Source organism: Bidens hawaiensis, unplaced genomic scaffold (assembly GCF_021521415.1).
Source record: "Bidens hawaiensis isolate Kalapana, Puna unplaced genomic scaffold, B.hawaiensis_p1.1 tig00025744_1, whole genome shotgun sequence".
In the NCBI taxonomy this organism is placed as follows: Eukaryota; Viridiplantae; Streptophyta; class Magnoliopsida; order Asterales; family Asteraceae; genus Bidens; species Bidens hawaiensis.
The window spans coordinates 30,246-55,120 of NW_027494113.1; the positions used below are offsets into that span (position 1 = coordinate 30,246).

General features: G+C 40.9%; 1 pseudogene across 1 annotated transcript; it reads right to left on the reverse strand.

The window, feature by feature from the left end:
- Positions 1–4,738: 4,738 nt before the first annotated feature.
- On the reverse strand, positions 4,739–24,607 carry LOC143572099 (transcription factor MYB12 pseudogene; annotated as a pseudogene). Its single transcript, XR_013142208.1, has 3 exons — positions 24,471–24,607; positions 23,938–24,067; positions 4,739–5,356 (listed from the first exon to the last, which is right to left on the reverse strand). The product of XR_013142208.1 is annotated as a transcription factor MYB12 pseudogene (transcript).
- Between the last annotated feature and the right edge of the window lie 268 nt (positions 24,608–24,875).

The following is a 24,875-nucleotide window of genomic DNA, read 5'->3' on the forward strand; positions in this document are numbered from 1 at the left end:
CTATCTTTGATAGTACAATAAGCTTGAGTGGTTGTTCATTTTTGTTACGCTTTTATGTTTTCTGGATGTACATGTATCTAGACACGTGTGTTACAAACTTGCACATGTTTCACCACTGATCAAACTCAGCCATCTTCTACCCTTTATATCATCTCCTTTTTAGTTTTCACATTATTCAACTATAAAAGTAAAACTCATCTCTCTCTCTCTCTAAACATTTCTTTTCTTAACCTTTACATCACAAGATCCTTCAATTATCGAGCATAAAGCCATAAACTATGGCTTTGAAGAAGTCTTCCGCGCGGTTGAGTAGAAAAAAAGACTGTCAATCTGAAAAAGATGACTCTCGCTCAAGATCTGATAGTGGTAGTGTTTAGATGGTGACGGAAGCGGTTAGTTTCACACCCCGACTAAGGGCCTACGCGTGTGACCACAAGTTGGTACATGTTTTGTAAATTTATCAAAGTTACGGGTTAATTTTTAGCGGAAGACTTTAGGTTTGAATATAATATTATATGGCATTAAAATTTTACTTCGGAATTAAATACCCAAGTATTCGGTTTACAAAATATGTGTTCATATTACAAGGATTTTATTTTGTCAAAACGGAGCCATCTTGTAATGCGCTTCAATCTTCATTAAGACTCCAATCCTTGCTATTGATATGTATGCTTAATTACCTGCAATGGATTGGAACAATACGTCAGCTATATGCTGGTGAACATGTATGACTCTATAAAACATTTGAATGACCTTACAATTCAAATATAGTTTTCTCGACAATCTCAGCAGAATCTTTTCTACTTCCGGTATATGTACCACTGCCCTACACATAACGGTATTCTCCGAGCCACGAGGCCCTGAACAGAGAACTAGTCATGACCGTTTAGCATGCGGCTACCTAGTCTTTGACTGATTAGGTCAAACAATTATGTTTGGATCCGGATACATGCATATTCGGTCTGAGTTGATTTTATTCTCTATTTTGTATTATAACGTTTAGAGATCATGTAATCTCATGAAATCATTGACTGACTCGTTAAGACAAACACCTGTTCATCTTAGTCGAGTATAAATATGTTTTGATTGATTAGAAAGGTTAACGTATTCACCTGTACCGTCGGTGTTGGAAACCTTGACTGCTTGATTGAGAATGATATTTAACCTATACATAGTAGGTTCGTATAAATATCTGATTGGTGTTTTGATTAAGCTATGATTGCTAAGCTTAACCTTGAAATCGTTTATCTTTTGATTATGATTGAAAACACTTAGTTTTTATGTGACGTTTGATGTAGCATATTTTGGCTTAATAGGTTATAACACGTTGGTAAGTTTCTCCAGGTAAGTAAACGGGTCCCTCGTTTTATTGGGATTTTTATGAATTACTTTTCCTTAGGAAAGAAACTTACTATTAGTGATACCACCCTTACAGTTACTACATGTCCGTCAAAATATATTTTTGTTTAACATTACTTTGCTATGAAGTAACGTTTATGAAAACTCGTTTATGAATGTGAATGTTTTACAAATACTTTCAAGGTTAAAGGCCATTGCCTCGATTGTTTGTCTAAGCTATAAATTAAATAACTTAAACGTATCTCCTACCTTTAAACGGATACTTAGAATGATAATAAGAAAAAGGCAGGATCTTGATCTACTCGCTTATATGGTTGCAACTTGTTTATAACCTCCTAAATTGTACAAACTTCAAGAAATGGCATGTCGGCTTGACACGGCAATACGGCACGCCTTTCTAGGTTAAGTGTGTGAATGTAGAAGTGATTTGGGATGAATTTGGCTTCAAACCTGTTCACCCCTTTTATAGGCGAATTTAGGAGTCCATCGCGATACGCGATGGGTTTTCTCATACCCGTTGCGTATCGCGACGCCGCAATCTAACGCCGCTATACCAGATCGTGACACGTGGCCTGTCATATCGTGCCACGTGTTCAGTGACTCAGCATGGTCATCGCGATATGCGATGACCGTTTTGACTGGGTCGTAACGTATCGCTACGCCTCCCATTTCTGGGTTGTTTTGCAAGTCCGTCGCGCTACGCGATGGGCTTAAAGCCTATCCCATCGCGTATCGCGATGGATGGATTTTTCAGATTTTACAAGTTTGGTCCCTATACTTTCTTAAATTAGTATATTTATCTAAATTCTTATAGGGTTAAAAACGCGGTGTTACAGTTAGGTGACGCAGTTGTTAGATGGAGTTGTTATCCTGGTTTACCGGCGATAGTGGTGACGGTAGGGTGTCCTTGCGGTGGTCTAGTGGTGACCAGTCTTTGTGTGTATACATTGGTGTGAGATAAGATGAAGACATGGAGTCACGTGACGCTATCTATCAACAATTAGTTAGTTGATGTCATTGTGGTTGGATTTTGTTATATGCTAGAAATACATTTTGACTTTTGTGGTCAAATAAGGAATAAAAGGAAACTCAAGTTAAATGTTGGAATTTGAATAGTGGTGACAAAATATATATATATATATATATATATATATATATATATATATATATATGTGTGTGTGTGTGTGTGTGTGTGTGTGTGGTGGTTAATGGCTAGTGTGACGACTAACTCAATGCACATGCTGATTGATTTTCGATCATCAAGATCTGAGATTGGTTATGGTTCCCAACTCCCGCAACGTGGGGGTCGAAATACTAGTTAGTAATATTTATGAAATAATATAATTAATTAATATTATTAAAAAGATTAATCTACTTTTACTTTTATTTATTTTACTTTTATTAATTATTGATAATTAACTAGTATTTAGACCAGCCGCAACCGCGGCCGGGGGGGGGGGGGGGCGCTAAAGCTGAAAAAAAAAAGAAATACAATTTTAATGATACATTTTAGGCTCTCAACTTGTAGCAATAAGTGCCCGATGTGTACCAATATTTGCTAATGATACTTTTGAGGCTAGCAATAACTGTCTCGTCTAAAACTTGTATACAAACTCAAAAATGGTCTAAACTTTGCAAAACACCTTACTTCTAGCACCATAAGGCTCTAGTTAACGGTCCAAATCAGGCTACATAATACAATATAAAGTTTACATCGGTTCCAAAATACAAACAGATGTTCATTCATGCTACTAAGACTCATACAAAAGGTTACAAAAATTTTAAAAGATAAATAACAAAAACAAATTATGCTAAAATTACAATAAGAACCTCTTCTATTTTGTCCATGTCCAAGATGTCTCAACAGCACCATTCGTGTTGTCCCAAATCTCTAGAACTGTTGTCTTAAAAGGCACATATTTAACACCATCAAGTTGTTGATAAAAACGGGTTTAACTAAAAAGGAGGATGAAACAAGAAAGTGTCTAATGTTTTCTCCAAAAGATCGCTTCCTTAAAGACACCACTATGGCACCATTTATGTAAACATAATCGCTTTACCTTTCCGATCAAAAGAAGCCAAAGATCATCATCTGCTAACAGCTCTAATAGCTCTCCCTCAGGCTACACAAATGGCAGTACCTTCTGGCATTCAGGAATTAAGAGACCCCAAAAGTGAATACCCTGAATAATTAAAATAAAAGGGTAACTTTCAATACAAACTCACCAACTTGTTTTCTTGTATAATATATGAATATAAACCTAACCAATCAATATGCATAAAACACGTAAAGATTACAGTGGTCGGTGGAAAGAATATATACCTCATAAGAATCAAGTTAAGATGTTTCCCATAGCAGTCCCGACATCCCTCTCATAGCACCAAATACCTTTAGAAATTTTAAAACATGTGTTACATACTAAGAAATGAAAATGGTTTACTAAACTAGAATACATATTAGTAAAGATTAATCCTAAAATTACATCTCATGTTTTTGCACAAACTACTTCCATGGTTTCACCAATCTTTAGATTCAAATTGGTATGCTCAGATCGATTATGAGCTCATGTTTACATAAGGCCGAAATCCTAACTTAAGGCTCAGATCATTCTAATGGCTGCAATTGTGGTTGCTTGTTTCCAAGCACCACAGTCACCACGCCAAGAGTCCGTCATCATCATCATCACCATTATCATCATCATCATTGCCCAAAAATTAACCCAAAAGGAGTGGCACAATCGTCAAAGCATTCCGTCAAACACCTTATGTGCACCATACCTAGGCTCAGAAAAACCATGACAGCCTTTCAAAAACCAAAAGGGACAAACATGAATTTCATCGAACACCTCATGTGCACCGCGTGTAACGTAACAATAGACGCTAGACATCGCTTGTTGCTAGCAAGATATTCCATGTGATATTACAAACAGAGATAAAAAGATCAAAAATAGCCACACGCATGCTGAATCTCAGGAACTGTCATGGTGGCCACATAAAGGTCACAAATGGAAAAGAGAGAACGGGGAAAAAACAATACAGCCAAGCACAAAACATAACAATCAGTCTCATACAATATCAAATCAAACATCACAAACAGTGACTTATAACTTTATAAAGCATCATGCATTAAACATTTCATAGTTAGGGCTAACCACATCAGTTCTAGGTTTTCACGGCCACCGTACCACCGCCGCCACTTAGGGTTAGATGGAACAACACACGCCACAACATCACTAACGGACCCCTAGGTTTTCCAAATGGAACCGGCAACAGTAGGCGGGCGTACGGTTGAAGACGACTCACTAGGGTAGGGTTGAAGAGCTCAAAGACGAAGTGACGGTAGTACCGAAGGTTGAACGGTGGAGTGAACCACAATACCCTAATAGTGATTAAGCTCTATATCATTATCTCCCCACAACCATAGCATTAAATCATCTCCAACTTCTTCAAACCCAAACTCCATGTCATCTCCATAAGAGCCAAACCCTAATGATATTGATGAATTCAAGATAAATTTTTGTCTTCTGCCAAATTATTTTGAGCACATTGGACACCTGTATCTATTATAATATTTTCTTTTTGTTCCTCGTCATTAAGGCTCGACAAAGGGTCTGAGTCCATCACCTCACTTACTAAAAACTTGCTAGTATTATTCGACTCTTCATCTTGGTACCCAACTTCATCTGGTCCAGATTTTTTATTTTCTTTCTCTTCTTTGAAAATCAACTTAGGGCCCCTAGGTAAAGTGCCATTTTCCTTCACAGAAATAGAGTTACTTCCAGTTCTCTTATTCTTGTTATACTTTTTAGCGAAGCAACGGCTAACTCGACCAATTCTTCCTGATGTTTGAACCATATTTGTTATGTCCACTGAGGTTAGTGTTGAGTTGTTTTTACCTCTCATAAACATGTAGATTTTTCGGCTTAAATGAGAGTTCCAGTAATTCTTGATCTCGTTATCTGTTCGTCCAGGTAAATGGCTAGCGATCACTGACCATCTATAAAGTAAATAAGTATTTTATCCATCAAAATAAGGGGACAAATGTATATGGTTGTTGACACTAATTTATGCTTTTAAGATATTGAAGTTCACTCTGTAGTAGATAAGATTACATATGAGTTTAGACAGAAAAATATAAATGGTGAAGAAACACTAAGTGAACCCACAGGGAATCAATTCCCTGCTGGTGCTAAGTATGTGAAGAGGTAGGTCCCAGCAGAGCCCAGTTGGACCCGCAAGACTCACCTTGAACAGGGACGTCTGCGCAATGACCAACTGCTCCAGCAGGACCCACCATGCTCAAAGAACCTTACGCGCAGTACGCCAGCTGTACCCGCAGGGAAAGCCTCCCAATGGTGAAGTACCCCGCCTGTTCCCGCAGTTGCGGATACAAGCCATCAGGGAAGGCTACCCGCACTAACAGCAAGGCTACACGCACAAGGCATTCGTTACTTCAGTAGTCACATGAAGGAATGAGCAAGGCGGGAATACTCCCGCCTAAATGAGCCAGTCCGTATGCTTCTGGAAGGTCTTTCGTACTATACCTACTAAGGTATGGGCGGAACAGACAATTTGACCAGAGCAGCCCGTGAACTAATCACAGGGTGACAGCTCACCGACAACAATACGAGGAGGAGCACCCTCTAGTACTGTTTTGTCACTATTAGCCGCTGCCTACTCACCAACCCTTACGAGGGGACGTGCGCAGCCTACAGTTGGTGGAACAGTGCGTAGCCGGCAGTAAAGGAACAGTATACAGCCGACCTTATTACTGTTGGCCGTAACCTATCCACCAACCAGCATGGCCTGTGCGTACGTCCACTGTTGGTAGAACAGGAATACTATTCAGCCGGCTGTACCTGCTTGGAAACCTACCTTCGGCTATAAATACTCCAACACCTTGGAATGGTAAGGACATCATCTGATATCTCAATCTTATCTAGCAATCTCTTAATATACACTTATATTCAGAGCAATCTAGTCTGATTCTCACGCCGGAGGGTGGTCACAAGGAGGAACCCCCCCCCCCTTCTCAGTGACGAGCTTACGGTGTCTGTTTTGCAGGTCCCCTGAAGAACAACCTTCTCTGCTGGACCTCATCCGTGGGAAACATTACTTAACCCCCAGATTATCTATAATCTGCCTGTGGGTTCACTTAGTGTTTCTTCAGGTTTTGCCTTAACACTGTACCCGCATCCGTCTTACGGTTACTTGGTTTCCGAGGAATTCTTGGCTTCAATTCCTTGCAGGTGCTAAGTTTGTGAAGGGTTTTGCCTTGACACTGTACCCGCACCTGTCTTACAGTTACTTGGTTGCCAACGTAAGGGGTATTTTCCCGCTTACTTTTGAATCTTTTTGAATTTTGAATTTTGAAATTCGAAGAGTTGGTGGAAAGAAGAACAGTCCAAAACTCTGAAACGTCGTGCGACGGTTTCTTCTGACTGTGTCAGGACGTGCAGGAAGTTATGGTGACGTGACAGTACATGGTCTTTCCAGACGCTTTTTCAGGCGCGTGGGCGTGATTTTTCGGGCGCGTGGCCGCGAAATTAATGGTATGCGTCCTGTCAACAGCTGTTGCCAGCTTGCTTTTTGCCACGTGTCATAGTTTCATTGCACCTTCGTTTTCTCTCTCTTCCGCATTAATTTCAACGCATTAATTGCGATTAGTATATAAAGGGGGAGAGGGTTCTTTGTAATCCACACTTTCACTCTTCTCTTCATCTTCTTTGCGATTTCCGGCGAATACTCACCTTTTCAGGCAAGCATTCTCCCGAAATCGTTTTCTCCTTTCCTTCACAAGATGTCGTCTCGTGATGTTGAATCCACAGCCGATGACAAGAGTACTGCTGGCGAGTGCCAGTGTGCTCTGCCTGGCGATCTGTACCGGTATGTCGTCAGGAAGTTCATGCTCGAGTCTCTCGAGCCTGAGTTTCCTGAACCCCATCATACTGTGTACGATGCCCCCAGAGGCAAGATCGGGGTTTATGCAGCATTCTTTGTTTATGGGAATCTTAGGTTCCCATTGACAAAGTTTGTTTACCGTGTCCTTGAGAGGCACGGTGTTCATTTGACCGAGTTGCACCCCATGGCGATCGCTAAGATTCGCCACTTTGAGTGGGTGTGCCGGATACTGGGCATTGAGCCCTATGTTGACCGCCTGATGACCTTCTACACTTGGAGGTGCATCCAGGGGTGGTACACGTTGACAACCCGGATTAAGGGTTTAAAGATCTGCGCGACCGAGCGCAGTCTTCGCTCGTGGAAGCGGGAGTTCTTTTTCATCTCCGCTCGCGCCATCCCCATTGCCATGAAATTCAGGAACGGGCAAGCACTTCCCAGCCTTCACGCCTCCAGCTACCAGGAGGCGGAATGGTTTGCGAAGATATCTCGGGTCCAATCTCCGGTTTACCGGTTTGCGGAGTCCGGGATGGTGATGCTGGGGATGAGCCGGGTGTGGAAGGAGGCTGATGCGCGCAAGATTCCGATCGTCCTCGAATACGGTTCGAACTCTGTTCCTTACGGTATTCCTTTTTCCCTTTTGTTGATTTTGAATTTCTTCTAACTTCTTTCTTGTTTATTTCAGAGGGGAACGACTTGCAGTCGCTCCTGAACCCGCGGGAGGCTGACGGTCCCGCACTGATGGGTACTCGCGCTCTAGATGAGAACGAGTTGCCCATCCTAGATCAAACGGCGGATCGGTTCGTGGAGGTCTATCCGCTAGGCCATGAGATCCTTAGCGCCCGTCGGCCAGGTAAGGCGCTCTTCGACCCTCGACCCCTCAATGTTGAAACCTCTGCTGGAATTCCTCTAATCGTATGTTCTGATGAGGAATCCGCAGATGGTCCTCCGTTGGTGCGGAAGAAGAAGGCTGCCGGCGGGAAGGGGAAGGAGAAGGCCTCCACTGCCGATCCAGCGCCTCGGTCTGATTCGGAGACCGAGAGCGAAGAGGTGGCGGGGAATCCCGGTGGTGATAAGACCACAGCTCCGGAGGTTGCGACTGTCACCTCCGGAGAGCCAAAGAAGACGACGGTGACCGGCGTAAAGAGGCCGGCTCCATCGGGTCCATCCCCGCCTCTCCGTACCTTTAGGCTCAAGAAAACCCGTAAGTACAGCTTTCCTTTAGCTTTTATCTTCATAGCTTAATCTGTTAACACTTTTCTTCTTTACGCAGGCGTGGATGTTGGCGCATTCCAGGGTGAAGCGCCGAGTAGTACCTCTCCGCCAATGACGGTAGGCTTGGTCAGCCTACCTGAGGCGTCGACCCAGGCGCCTGCGCCTGCTCCCGCTGGTTCAGTTGCTCACTCCTTTGAGCCGACTGTTCCAGCCGAGATGACGTCACCGCCGGCGGTGAGTGCGATTTTTACAGCATCCTTCACCGAGCCGGCGGTTGCGACCACGACGGCGACCACGGCGGCTGCTACCATGCCCCCACCATCGGCAACGACGGCCGGTCCACCAGGTACACATGGGGCTTCCCGCCAATCTTTGCCACCTTCCCATCTGCCTGACCTCTTGGATGGATTTCCTTTGGGTTCAGGTGATGGGTTCGGCGGCTATCGGCCTGTTATTGACCCTACAGGTGCGTAGGGTTCTTCTGGCCCATTTTATATATATATATTTTATCATCTTTTCCTAACTGCTTTGTGTTTTTTGCAGTGTCGGATTCCAATGAAGTGTATGTTCCACGATGGAACATTCGCCGAGGAACAACCCTTCGCACCCCTGTAGAGTGCGTGGAATGGGCTCGTCACGCTGCTCCCAGTGGTGCGTTGGGGGAAGCCATGGCTAGCTACCAGGAGGGTAGGCTAACCAATGAGCTTCGGGTTCTCCTGGCCCGGATGCAGCCGCGCGTCGAGCTGCTTTGTCGTGAAAACGACAAGTTAAAAGCAGCTCGCCTCAAGGAAGTAGCTCAGGCGCGGGCTGTTCGGGAGGAGAACCAAAAACTTGCCGCAGTAGCTGCGGAGAAGGAGAAGTCTTCAAGGCCCTCGAGGTTGAAGTTCAGGCTCGACTCGAGGCCCGTTCCAAGGCTTCCCAAGCTGTTAATGAACAGCTTCGGCTGGCTAAGGAAACTGCGAGGAACGCAACCGAGAGGGCCACCAAGGCTGAAGCTGTTGCTGAGCCTCTGCGCGTGGAGAATGAAGAACTTAAAGCCAAATTAGAGGCTCTCCAGCAGGCTCATGATGCCTTGGCGATGGAAGACGCCAAAAAGCTCCAGGAGATCTTGGACCAGAGGGGGGTGCTTGACCATACTGAGCGGAAGCTAAAGGGCGTCGAAGAGGCTGCGGCTAAAGAAGTGTTGCTTGCCAACCTTAACAAGAGTGAAGCCGAACGCGCCCCTAACGAAGCTCAAGCTGCCCTCCAAGAAGCTCTGGTTGCCAAGGAATGGCTTCTTCGAGAAGCGTTGTCTCAGGTAAGCTTTCATGTATTTACGCTCTTCTTTGTAAATAGAAAGGGTGTTGACACTTGTATATTTTCTTTTGTAGGTTGTGCATCGGGTCTTCTCAGAGACATCTTACGACGATGCTATGAGCGCAGCCCTCAACGCTTCTCACGAGGATGGGGAACGGGCCGGCTTCCTGCTTGGTCTAGGGTTCGTTGAGAAAGGCGTCCTGCCTTCCAACTTCCCTTTGTATAATGTGGATACTGAAGCTATTTACGACCAAGCAGTGAACCAGTATGCTGCCTTCCCGCATCCGGTGGTGGAGAAGGTGAATGAAGTTGCTGCTGCTGATGATGGGCTAGCTATCCTTAAGACTTTCCTTGAACTGCCACGCTCTACTGACGGCGCTGGTCCAAGTGGAAGTGGCCCTGAAGCCTGATCCTGAAGATCCCTTCCCGCTGCTAGGACAGATTTAGTTTGTATAGATTTACTCTTGTAGGCGGGTAGTTACCCGGCCATTCTTGTAACGAATATTTATAAAATATAAATCTTTGTGCGGCTAAGACCGCTTCTTTCATTGGATTCCTTGCTTTATAAACGTTATATGACTTGCATACTTTAGTTTAAATTAGCAATTTTCCAAGTGTTTAGAATAAGTTAACCTTTGAACGTGGTAGATAGGTGTGAAGTTTTGCTTCCTCTTCCGTGATTGTGCGGGTAGGACCGTCACTTGCACGTAGTAGGATGGCTAAACTTTACCATCTGACCTGCGTGTAGGTTTTCCTCATCTTTTGAGGATAAGTTAACCTTTGAACGTGGTAGATAATAGGTGTGAAGTTTTGCTTCCTCTTTCGTGATTGTGCGGGTAGGACCGTCCATTGCACTTAGTAGGATGGCTAAACTTTACCATCTGACCTGCGTGTAGGTTTTCCTCATCTTTTGAGGATAAGTTAACCTTTGAACGTGGTAGATAATAGGTGTGAAGTTTTGCTTCCTCTTTCGTGATTGTGCGGGTAGGACCGTCACTTGCACTTAGTAGGATGGCTAAACTTTACCCATATCTGACCTGCGTGTAGGTTTTCCTCATCTTTTGAGGATAAGTTAACCTTTGAACGTGGTAGATAATAGGTGTGAAGTTTTGCTTCCTCTTTCGTGATTGTGCGGGTAGGACCGTCACTTGCACTTAGTAGGATGGCTAAACTTTACCCATATCTGACCTGCGTGTAGGTTTTCCTCATCCTTTTTTAGGATAACCTTTGAACGTGGTAGATGATAGGTTGAAGTTTTGCTTCCTTGTTTGTGATTGTGCGGGTAAGACCGTCACTTACACTTACAAGGATGGCTAAACTTTACTTACATCTGACCTGCGTGTAGGTTTTCCTTATTTTTAGCGTTGTGTTTATGCGGGTTTTGCCGCCTTCCACACGTAACGACTTACTTCTTCTCCATTTATGCGGTGAATACCGGCACCAGTGTGGGAAGTTCATAAGTATAAAGGTAAAGTTAACACATTATGAAAGGAGAATCATTTCCATTAGAAGTGGCTCTAGGCCTTTTCTTTACAAGTTTTGGAATTGATCTACATATAACATTTGCGTAATTGAGCTCCATTCCATGTTCTTGGGATGGGAGTGCCATCGAGCCTTTCGAGCCGGTATGCGCCCTTTTCCAGGACTTCTTTGATAACGTATGGCCCTTCCCAGACCGGGGCCAGCTTTCCTGGGCGTTCTTGGTTCGAAGCCTCGTTGTTACGCAGTATGTAGTCTCCTACATTGAAGTTGCAGAGTTTTACCCGCGTGTTGTAGTACTTTTGCATTTGTCGCTTGTAGTTCTCTTCACGCACTGCGGCTAAGTCTCTGCGTTCCTCGGTCAGCATAAGATCCAACCGTCTTTCCGCATCATTGTCTTCTGGCTGAATCAAGATCCTTGGTGAGGGTAAACCAATTTCGACCGGGACCATGGCTTCCGTGCCATAAGTGAGGCTGAACGGGGTTTCTCCCGTACTGGCCTTCTTCAGCGTTCTGTTTGCCCAAAGGACGTGCGGAAGCTCGTCCACCCAGCCGGATCTGTGTTCCAAGAGTCTTTTCTTGATGCCTTCGACGATGCTCTTGTTTGCTCTTTCCACCTCACCATTACCTTGCGGGTGTGCCACTGAGGTAAAGGTGTGGGTGATTTGAAGTTCTTTCAGCCACTGTTGTAGCTTCTTGTCAGCAAAGTTGGTGCCGTTATCGCTCACCAAATTCTGTGGAAGTCCAAAACGACAAATAATAAATTCCCAAATGAATTTTTTGATATGTTTCGCGGTTGTTTGGGCTAAAGGTTTTGCTTCTATCCACTAGGTGAAGTAGTCGATGGCTACCACTAGGAACTGAACATTTCCTGCTGCTGTAGGAAATGGGCCTGTCACATCGATGGCCCACTTCTGAAATGGCCATGAAGAAGTGACTGGAACAAGTTCATTCTTCGGGCGGTGCGTGTTGGGTGCGTAAAGCTGGCAAGACCTGCATTTTCTGATGTATGCCAGTGCATCCGTATGCATCCCCGGCCAAAAGTATCCCGCGTTGTTTAGCTTGGCTACAACAGCGCGGGGACCTGCGTGTACTCCACAGATGCCTTCGTGTACTTCCCTTAGGAGGTAGTCAGCATCTTGGTTGTCCACGCATCTTAAGAGTGGGCCAAGAAAGTTACGTCTGTAAAGGATGTCATCTATCAGTTGATAATTCAGTGCTTTACAGCGTAGTTTTCTTGCCTGTGTTTTGGATTCTGGTAGTGTACCTGCCGCAAGGTATTTTATTATTGGTGTCATCCACGTTTCCGTGCTGGTTTGGATGACACAAATTTCCTTGTGCGGGACTGATGGTGTCTCGAGGAGTTCAATGCGGATATCCTTTCCTAAGTGGGTGAAGGCTAATGATGCAAGCTTGCTTAACGCATCCGCAGATTTGTTTTCACTTCGCTTGACGTGTATGACTTTGCAGTCATTGAAATCGCGCATAAGGGATTTTGCTTGTGCGAGGTACAGGGCCATTGTGTCGTTCACGGCCGTGTACGTCCCGTTGATTTGATTGGCTACTAACATGGAATCCACGTGGGCTTCCAAGTTTTTCACTCCCATCTTACGCGCAATTCTCAGCCCAGCCAGGAATGCCTCATACTCGGCTTCGTTATTCGTACTTGGAAAATCCAGTCGAATAGCGTAAGTGTATTCTTGGCCCGCTGGGTTGGTTAACTTTAGCCCTGCGCCTGAACCCTCGTTATTGGCTACCCCGTCAGTGTAGAGTCGCCAGACATCATTGATGTCTTGTGCTGGAGAGGGTTGAGCCTCTTCCTGGCACTCTTTTTCCCGTGATGCAGGCACTTCTGTAATAAAGTCGGCCAGAACCTGGCCTTTTATGGCTGGTCTTGGCTTATACTTTATCGCGTACTCTCCCAACTCAATTGCCCATTTGGCTAGGCGTCCCGATAACTCGGGTTTGCCTAGAACGTTTGCAAGTTTGAAGTTGGAGAGAATGGTGATTGGGTGACCCTGGAAATATCGTCTTAACCTGCGTGAAGCGTGTATAAGTGCTAAGACTAATTTTTCGAGGGTAGAGTACCGGGTTTCTACGTCTGTTAGGATACGGCTGACATAATAGATTGGCATCTGGATGCCTTTCCGTTCAACTAGCAGGACCGCCCCGGTTGCTCTATCTGTTGCGGAAAGGTATAGGATTAACTCCTCCCCCGCTTCTGGTGCTGTGAGCGTTGGGAGTTCGATCAAGCGTGACCGAATCACCTGAAAAGCTGCTTCCGCTTCTGGTGTCCAGCGGAAGTGCGTTTTCTTTAAACAGTTTCTCAACGTTGACACGAAAGGAAATGACTTATCCGCGTGGTTTGCCAAAAAGCGATTAAGTGCGACTGGTCGTCCATTCAGTGTCTGAGCCTGTTTGATGGTAGTAGGTGATTCCATTTTGATAATGGCTTCGACCTTTTCAGGGTTCGCTCTGAAGCCATCTTTAGTGACGATGACCCCCAAGAACTTCCCTTCTTCCATTCCAAAGGCACACTTGCTCGGGTTGAGCTTCATGTTTATCTTCCTGAGCGTGTTGAAAGTTTCTTCGATGTCTTTCAACATCGCTTCTGGGTCAGGGCTTTTGATGACCAAGTCATCCATGTAGACTTCCAAGTTCCTCCCAATTTGGGAATGAAACTCTTTGTCCATCAGGCGTTGGTATGTGGACCCGGCATTCTTAAGTCCGAATGGCATCATTTGATAACAAAATGTGCCATCGGGCGTCCGAAAAGCGGTTTTGTCCTGATCATCAACGGCCATGTGGATTTGATGGTACCCCTTATACGCGTCCAGGAAGCATTTAAGGCGGAATGGTGCCAACGAATCCACCTTAAGATCAATTTCAGGTAACGGATAACAATCTTTGGGGCATGCTTTGTTCAAATCCTTGAAATCTATGCACATGCGCCATTGTTTGTCATTCTTCGGTACCATAACGGGATTTGCAACCCAAGTTTGATATCTACTAACGCGTAAGATGCCTGCGTCAAGGAGTTCCTTGACTTGGGTTCTACACGCGTTAGTTTGTTCTGGCCCCATTACTCTGCGCTTTTGTACGATCGGTGTGACAGCCGGATCGCATTTGAGCTTATGCTCTGCCTTACTCCGGGGTACACCAGTCATGTCAGCTGGTGTCCACGCGAAGATGTCGGCGTTCCTTTGTAATAAGCGCTTAAGTAAGGTGCGTGTGGGATCAACAATTGTTGGGCCAATGGTTACGGCCTGGTCAGGGTACTTGCCGTTGAAGGCCCATCTTTCTGGTTCGGTGATGGTTGGTTTAGCCATCTTTGGTTTGGGTTTAGATGAGACAGATGCGATGCATACCTGGGGAATGCCGGTGATCATCGCTACACCCTCAGCTGTTGGCCATCCCATCATGCCGTGGACTGAGGATACCACGGCGTTGAATCTTGCCATCCCGTCTCTCCCGAAGAGAATGTCGTACGTGTGGTGTGGCTTCCTCATCACGACAAAGTCCACATCTTCTGTGCGGGAGTGTTTTCCATCTGTAAGAGTGACGGGGAAAGATAGGATACCCAGGGGGGTGTTTGTGCTGCCATCAAACCCTTCCATCGAGGGGCAGATCGTTTCCAGGCGCTCCTTGTCTTCGTCATCTAGCTTGTCGAAGAACTGCCTGTACATCACCGTTGACGAGGCGCCGTTGTCAGCAAGAGTGCGAGAAGTGATGTAGTGCCCCAGCTGGCTTTTTATGACGATAGGGCCTTCTTTGCTGGGTCCTCCTGGCACTCGCGGGAAGCGCACCTCAGCTTCCTTCCACGCGCATGGTTCTGGCGTTCGCCTTTTTCTTCCTCTGATGTTGCCATGAACCATGTTGATGCTGATGTCAACGGGCTTTCGTCCGTTGCCCCGGTACCGGTTGTCGTTCCGTCCTCCCTTCTTGATTGATGCCACCAGGTGTGCCAATCTTCCATCCTTGACGAATGCTTCAACAATATCCTTCAAGGATGTACACTCTTCCGTACCATGACCTTTTGTCCCGTGGAAGTCACAGGATTTGCTCTGATCCGCATTAGGTCGGTGCCGGATCACTGGAGCTTTTGGCCACGGTAGCTTTTCAGTGGCAAATATCTCCGTGACGCTTTTGGTGAGTGGCGTCCACCGGTGCTTTTGGCTTGAAGGGTGTGTGTGATTTCTTCCGCCAACAAGAGGGCGAGAGCTGGATGAGGTGTCAAAGTTTACCCTTGACTGCCAGATACCTAGCTTCCTCTTTTTGTTCTGTCGGGCGATCCGGACATTGTTCTCTCTTGTCCTCTGCGTGTAGAGGTGTGTACTCTGGGGGAGGTCCCTTCCCAGTTGCTTCTCCGTCTCGGCAAAGCGCTTGGCCGCCGTCATGATGGCATCCCATGTTGATGGCATGCCATCCTTACCCGTCAATGTGCGGATAAGCTCCGGGTATTCGGCGCCTTGGATGAAAGCGGCGCGAACAAGATCTTCACTTACGTTGCCGAGACTTAGCTTTTTGGAGTTGAAGCGGGTGATGAAGTCTAATAAAGATTCATCCTCCTCTCTAACGCAGTTGAGGATTGTCCACTGTTCCTCGGTGTATTTCCTCTGTTGGCTGAAGTGCTGGCTGAACTTGTTCTGAAAGTCTGCCCAGTCATATATGTGGTGGACCGGTAAACGATCGAACCATGCCCTGGCCGCTCCAACCAGAGTCATCTGGAACATATAACACCACGTGGGTTCCGTCCAGTTACTGACGATTGCCCCCGCAATGAATCTGTTCAAGTGGTCGTCTGGGTCGGATAGACCATCATAAGTGCCAATGTTAGACATTTGTTTGGCACTTCTCGGGGCGATTGTTTCCGCAATGTCCCTTGCAAACTTTGACTTTCCTGCATTTGTAGCAGTTGGCCTAAAGGTTTTTGAGAAGTCACGCGGGTTTCTCTCCGCATTTGTTGGTTTAAAAGCTTCCCCAAAATTCCTTTTTGGCTGGAAGTCCGTTTCCTTACGCTTCCCTTTCGCCTTTTGGCGAGGGTTTGCGTCGGTGTCGGATTCTTCTCTCTCCTCGTCTGAGTACTCGCACTCGCTGTTCATATTGAGCTGTTGGCGAGTACTGCCGAATTCGTCAGCCTGTTGAACTGAACGCAAGCGTTCATCCAATTCAGCTTGGAACTCTCTTTGACGTGCTTCGGCCCACGCCTTCACTTGATCTAGTGTTTGGCGAGGGGCCCTCGTTCGTTTTTCCAACTGGGCATCAGTGAACCCCGGTGGAATATTTACTGCACTTGCCCCGGCTTGGGTAGTCGGGGTAGTGTTCGTAAGATTTGTATAACCGCCAGTGTTCCCCCCAGTTGCTGGGGTTGTGGTTACCGGGGTTTCTTGGTCGGTTACTGGCCTTGGGACCGGAGTAACGTTAACCATTTCTTCAGAAATTTTGAAAAAACTAAAATAGTCCTAGCTTGTATGCACGGATGGCGCAATGAAGAAACACTAAGTGAACCCACAGGCAGATTATAGATAATCTGGGGGTTAAGTAATGTTTCCCACGGATGAGGTCCAGCAGAGAAGGTTGTTCTTCAGGGGACCTGCAAAACAGACACCGTAAGCTCGTCACTGAGAAGGGGGGGGTTCCTCCTTGTGACCACCCTCCGGCGTGAGAATCAGACTAGATTGCTCTGAATATAAGTGTATATTAAGAGATTGCTAGATAAGATTGAGATATCAGATGATGTCCTTACCATTCCAAGGTGTTGGAGTATTTATAGCCGAAGGTAGGTTTCCAAGCAGGTACAGCCGGCTGAATAGTATTCCTGTTCTACCAACAGTGGACGTACGCACAGGCCATGCTGGTTGGTGGATAGGTTACGGCCAACAGTAATAAGGTCGGCTGTATACTGTTCCTTTACTGCCGGCTACGCACTGTTCCACCAACTGTAGGCTGCGCACGTCCCCTCGTAAGGGTTGGTGAGTAGGCAGCGGCTAATAGTGACAAAACAGTACTTAGAGGGTGCTCCTCCTCGTATTGTTGTCGGTGAGCTGTCACCCTGTGATTAGTTCACGGGCTGCTCTGGTCAAATTGTCTGTTCCGCCCATACCTTAGTAGGTATAGTACGAAAGACCTTCCAGAAGCATACGGACTGGCTCATTTAGGCGGGAGTATTCCCGCCTTGCTCATTCCTTCATGTGACTACTGAAGTAACGAATGCCTTGTGCGTGTAGCCTTGCTGTTAGTGCGGGTAGCCTTCCCTGATGGCTTGTATCCGCAACTGCGGGAACAGGCGGGGTACTTCACCATTGGGAGGCTTTCCCTGCGGGTACAGCTGGCGTACTGCGCGTAAGGTTCTTTGAGCATGGTGGGTCCTGCTGGAGCAGTTGGTCATTGCGCAGACGTCCCTGTTCAAGGTGAGTCTTGCGGGTCCAACTGGGCTCTGCTGGGACCTACCTCTTCAAATGGGTATATCTCTATCATTTTGAAAATCTAAAATAGGGTTTTTCAAAACTTTAATTTTGACGTATTTGCCGAGATTAAACATAACTGAAATAATGTTTTGTAACAATTTCAACTGTCAGCATATTTCCGTTTAATAATCCAATATTTAAAAGATAACCCTATTAGTTTTTATGACGTAGTGTGTTTATATTACAAAAACAATGACATGGCAACAAAACTAACCTAAGGTCAAGTGTAGTGGTCGGCAAATAGGGGTGACGTTGGACGAGAATCCCCCCCCCCCTCCGGCGATAAGAGGCGCGACATGTGTTTGCTGCCGTGGTGTGTTTTGGGTTAATATTATTATATTATATGTGTATAACACACACATATATATATATAAGATCAGGATCATGAGAGAACTTTTTTATAATTGAGAACCATTTTAGACCACAAAAAACTCAAAAATAAAAAAAATCATAAAATAAAAAAAAAAAAACACAAAAATCAAAAAAGTAAAAAAACCAAAATTCTTATTTTATCATCCCGGTTTCAAAAAAAAACTCGGTTTAACTAAATTATATACACATATGTATAATATATACATATATGTACATTTACATGTTTTTTTTGTACACATGTGTATAATTTAAGATAAATGATATTGTACATATGTGGATATTATGTAACTAAAGATTATATAAATTTATACATATGTATATAATACGACGTTTTTTTGTTTTTTTTTATTTTCTTTTATTTTTTTAATGAAACCGGAATTAAATATAAGAATTTTGGTTTTTTTTACTTTTTTAAAATTTTTATTATTTTTTGTTTTATGATTTTTTTAAATATTTTTTAAAATGTGTTTTTAGTGTTCCAAAATGGTTCTTAAAGTTCTCAATTTGCAAAAGGTTCTCTTAGGATCCTTACCCTATATATATATATACATATATATATATATGTATTGGATCATTTCAGAAGTTTTTTTACAACGAGAAGTGACCATTAATCCCTAATCTCACTCACTTTCTTCTTGTGTAGGTGCGTATGTACGTGTGTAGGTACGTATTTTTGTATATGTGCATGTATGTTTGTATGTGTGCAGGTTTGAATGTGGCTCGGTACGTTTGTATGTGTGTAGGTAGGTTTGAATGGTGTAGGTACGCATGTATATGTGTGTAGGTAGGTTTGAATGTGTGTAGCTAGGACATAAATACAACCAACCTACATACATGTAGGTAACATCATAAAAAATGGAGTGAAATTAGGGATTAATGGAGTTATACCTTCACTTCTCGCTGTAATATCACTTCTCGCAAGATCCATCTCATATATATATATATATATATATATATATATATATATATATATATATATATATATATATATATATATATATATAAGGGAGGGTTATCTTAAAAACAAGTAGTTTCCGAGGAATATTAGAAATAAATTATAGTCATTGGATCATATCAATCAATGATTGAGATTTAAAATTACAAAAACCGTCATAGTTTTCTATAATTACTCTTTCATCATTATAACCGACATATTTTCCTATAAATGTTCTTTCACCATAGGTTTTAATGCCAAATATCAAAATTCTATTGGTTCTTATCATTCATAGGAAACAATTCTTTTTATTTGAACTCTCGTAATATATATATATATATATATATATATATATATATATATATATATATATATATGATTGAATTTTTTTGAAAACCGCTTTGAGTTTTAAGAACTCAACGTAACAATTTTTTTTTTTTTAATTTTTACACATGTATAATACGTAAGTGTAAGTAATGTAAAAAAAATTACAGTATTTTTTTATACACCGAATCGACTTATTATACATATGTAACTAACATTTAAACTTGTGTAATCATCAAATATACTTATTCTCTCTCCTGATTAATTTTTTAATCAGATTTATTCTCAGACACATATTCCATACTCATTTAATTAAATGTGTGTTCCATATTGAGTTATTAAAGTTCTTACAACTCATAAGGTTCTCAAAATATCCCTCCCCTATATATATATATATATGATTAGGTTCATTTCAGAAGTTTTTATAATGCGAGAAGTGCGAGAAGAGATTTTAACCAATTATTTAATTTCATTTTAATTTCTGATTATTTAATTGTAAGGGTATATTAGTAAAATAAAAAAATGTTATATTTTATAACCAATAATCATTAATTGTTTAATTAATGGTAAGTTAGTAGCTAGTTGTCAGTTACAAAGAATTATTATTATTTTTATTTTCATCTAAAATTTAAACGGATGTAATCCACTTGATATAAAATCGTTTTATTATAAAACATGGCTAGTTATTATTATATTTTTGTTAATTTCAAATGTGAACTGGTTTTTTCTATTTTTATTGTAATCGACTATTATAGTGTATGCTTCATTAATGTAACGTAGACATAACTTCGTGATGTATTGTAGAGACACTTTAAAATATTGTGTAGTCATAACTAATGTGGTGTAGATATATTAATGTAGTGTAGACATAACTAATGTAGTGTATGTACACTCTTAATTATTGTGTAGTCATAACTAATATAGTGTAGGACATATCTAATGTAGCGTAAATATGTTTTTATTTTATTTATTTTAAATATTTTTTAGTCTATCTATTATTGAAAGGTTACAAAACATGTTCTTTCTTAATTATTTTTCAATCAATCTTGTGTTTGTAGACAAATACGAGTTATGTGTAGGTGAATATAAGTTATGCGTAGATGAATATCAGTTACGTGTTGGCGAAAATTAAAGGAACTAATAATATGTGTAGGTGTATACGAGTTACGTGTAAATGAAAATAAAAATACCTAACAATTGTATAAGTGAATCTCAGTTATGTGTAGATGATTATGTTACATGTGTAGGTGAATTAATTACTATTCACCTACATACGTAATTTTTTTCTTATATAGATAAAAGATAATTCAAATGATTTTTTGGGAAACGTGAATATAGAATTTGATCAAAAACATATATTTTTTTTTCTAGACTTAACTTTATGAAAGAAATAATGTGAAAAGTAATTTAGGAGTAAATTGTGGAGTTAATATCTTGAAACAACAAATAGGAGACCAAATTACCCTTTCATCATAAAAATCAAATGCATTGTCTATCTTTTTTATTACAAATTCGCCATTGTCATTATTTACTATTGATTAGACTTAATCAATGGTTGAGATCGACTTCTCGCACTTCTCGCTATAATATCACTTCTCGCAAGAACCATCCCCTTTGCAAATTGAGAATTTTGAGAACCATTTTGGACCACTAAAACCACCTTTAAAAAATTATTTAAAAAAGTCATAAAACAACAAATAATAAAAATTTTAAAAAAATAAAAAAACCAAAATTCTTATATTTCATTCCGGTTTCATTAAAAAAAATAAAAAAAACAAAAAAAAACGTCGTATTATACACATATGTATAATTTTATATAATTTTTATTTACGTAATATACACATATGTACATTATCATTTATCTTAAATTATACACATATGTACAAAAAAAACATGTAAATATACATATATGTATATATTATACATATGTGTATAGAATTTAGCTAAACCGAGTTTTTTTTATGAAACCAAGATGATAAAATAAGAATTTTGGTTTTTATACTTTTTTGATTTTTGTGTTTTTTTTTATTTTATTATTTTTTTTATTTTTGGGTTTTTGTGGTCTAAAATGGTTCTCATAGTTTCCAATTTCAAAAAGGTTCTCTCATGATCCTGATCCTATATATATATATATATATATATATATATATATATATATATATGGCTATAGAATTATTACACTTCTAAAATAAAAATGACCCATTTACTGACATGATGTCATATGTCAAAAATCGTAATAAATTTATAGTCCGTAACTATGCATAGTCTAAGTGACACCCATTTATGTTGAACAGGTGCGGTTACTTTCATATACCATGAAGTGTATCTAAACTTATGGTCCATCTACTTGATCCTTGATTTTCGACCCTATAACAAGATCATCAAGTACACAGTACATGCCTACGTCTGAGGACCATACATGTGGGCGTTAATCCACCGACTTTATGGCCAGAAAATATGTACAATAGTTATTGGGACCCTTCATTATACAATTATAAAATTACCACAGCTGATTTTATATGATCGCCATGAATCCTGCTCAAGATTAATTGATAATTCAAAAAAAAAAAGAATAAATAAATAAATAGTGGTCTCTGGAAAAGTTAAATTCTTATAAGTCTAATTTTGTATTGCTATAGTTACACTTACATAGAAATTGATAATAATGATAATAGAAAACAGTAAAAAGTTAATCCTAAGAGAAAAATTTACGTGAAATTACCCATTTAAGTCAAGAATAGTGGACTTACATTAGGGTGATTATGGTGTAAAGTATCTTATATCTTCACGTTTAAATTTTTTAAAATTTTTGACTTATACAAGTATACTAAGTTTCTTAGAAAAAATGTGAAATTTTTTCAAGCGATTTGTCTTGCTTCAATGTGGTGCTTATGGAAGGCGCGAAACGAGATGGTGTTTAACGGCCATGTAGTAACGGTGGAAAGGGTGGTGTGAGATATCAAGGCTCTTAGTTTTCTTTGGATTAAAAATATATCAGGTAGTATGTCTTTGTCATGGAAGGGGTGGAGTAGAGTTAATGTTTGAAGATGGTAGCTGTTAGTTGCAGCTAGTAGCTGGTAGCTAGTAGTTATTAGCTGTATCTTTTTAAATATATTTAGATATTTGGCAGAATAGATGAAGCTTTTAATAAAATGTATAAAATGGCTAAAATGAGTATAACTAAAAAAATAATATTAAATGTATTTATTTTAGAAGATTATTTAAGTAATTTAAAATACTAAAAGCTTGTAGCTTAAATTGGGGTATGTTTGGCAATGAGCTTTTAAAAACTTCTAGCTTCAAGTAAAAGTCGAGTCATGTGTATGACCAAATTAGGGTCAGAACGAGACGATACAAAAAGGGTTAAATTAGTTCGGTTCGTGTCGTCACTTTTGAGTCGAAAATGGTCAGGTCAGAACATGTTTCAGATTAGAACAGAGCCTGTTCAGAAAGGGTTTCAGATCAAAATAGGTTGGTTTAAAAAATAATCTATTTAAAAGTATTGTCTTTCCATGAATTACACGTCTACATTCGGGTTGTGCATGCACTATCATAAGGTGAATCATGTACCGACACTGATTATGCAGTTGATGTTAGGTTGTGCGCCCATTCCGCTGCACCACACGGGCACCTAGCTATTTTTATTAAAAGCTTCTGCTACTCTGCCAAACGCCTTAAAATATTTGAAAAACTACAACTAACAGCTACCAGCTTCCAGTTAACAGCCACCAGCTAGTTTTGCCAAAATACCCCTAAACGCTACTAGTAGGAGCTTCAAGCTTTAAGCTTCTTCTCCTAACCTAAAAGGTTCAAGCTCCTCGAAACTAAAAAACTTTTAGTTAAATATGAGATTTTTTTAAAAAAACTTGAAGTTAAAAGCTTCTAAAAACTCCTAAAATCTATCAACCAAACATATTCAACAACTTTTTTATCTTTAGAAAAAATTACTTTTCTCTCCCATTCCTCCACAAACATTGCAAGATCACATGATTAGCAAATATTTATGTACATATAACTATGGATTATTTGTCTAATAATATATTTTATCATAATTTAAATTTTATATATACATACATATATAGAGCAAGATTGGATTAAATAAAAATAAAATTAATGTGTTAAATATGATAATCAAGTAAGTAAATATATATACAAGTACAGTAATTACGTAATTACATCATAGAGTAATTATGTTACTCTATGATTTAAGTACATGTACTTTACTTGTATATATAATTACTCTACTTCATTTCCATGAATGTTTAACACATTAATTTCATTAGTACGTTAATGTTCCTCTATATATAAACTATTAAAATGTTTAAAAACTTTTGACTCGGCCGGTGTTTAATAGATTTTGCTCATCAACTTCTTCGAGCGAAGGCATTGTTGTACGTGGTAATAGACAAATCTCCTAAGTGTGCAGGATGGCCATATATGTGTCTTGACAGTTCGTTTGTGAGCGTTGTAGACGGTCTTATGTGAATTGTTATATTTTATCCAAGTGTGCAGAACCTTAGATGCTCTATGCACGTCATGTCCCTCAAATTTTAATTATCTTTAACCAAGGAAAGAGGGTGAACAAACACAAACCAGTTGCCCAAGCATTCGTGTAACTTGACAATGATTTCTTCTTCTTCTTTGGTGATATTGCCTCTTTTTAAATCCTCTCTAAGGTAATTAATCCATCTTAATCTGCAACTCTTTCCGCACCTTAAAAGTCCTTTCAAAAGTCAAGTAATTATATAGCCGCAATACACTTTATAAAAACAGAAATATCAACATAAGAGTAATATGATGATACCAATTTGTAAGAGATATATTGTCACGACTATTGGACACTAGATACAATCGGTAGTCCATTTGTCTATTCTTTTGCATCACCGCTTTTTCCCATGGATTTCACCAAGGGACAATCGTTAACGTCGTTTTCCATTGTTATTTGATAATAGTTTATGAAAAGTTTTTTTTCAATAAATTTTCATTCCTTAAGAATTAGTGCCTATAACAAAATGGAAGATAAATAGGAAACAAGCTGCGTCACTAAGCGCTAGCCTTTTTTAGTAGGAAAGCTAAGTCGTTTAAAGTTTATATTCATATATCCTGGATTCATAGTAGTAGAATACCTGCATTTTTTGGTAACGACCTCCAAGAACCCTCACCATTTGCATGAACGTATTTGATCAATCTCTCATCTTCTTCTGCAGTCCATCTCCCTCTCCTTAGGCCTTCCTTGTCACAACAAGGTGCTCTTCCCATTATTAAAGAAAATCTTAAGAAGAAGAGGTCACACACCAAACTTCGTCATATAGTGGTGATACAATTCTTCTTAAGCTGTTTACATTAAATGCCAAAATATTTTTATTCGGCCTGTAATTGTCGAGTTATTTTAATATAAAATTGAAATGTGCTGTGATTTACTGTCCACTAGTACTAGCCTTTAATTAAGGACACCAAACTAGAAAACTTTTTCTAACAAAAAAGGTCATGGATCAACAACTATCATATATATCGTATATGACTTTAAGATT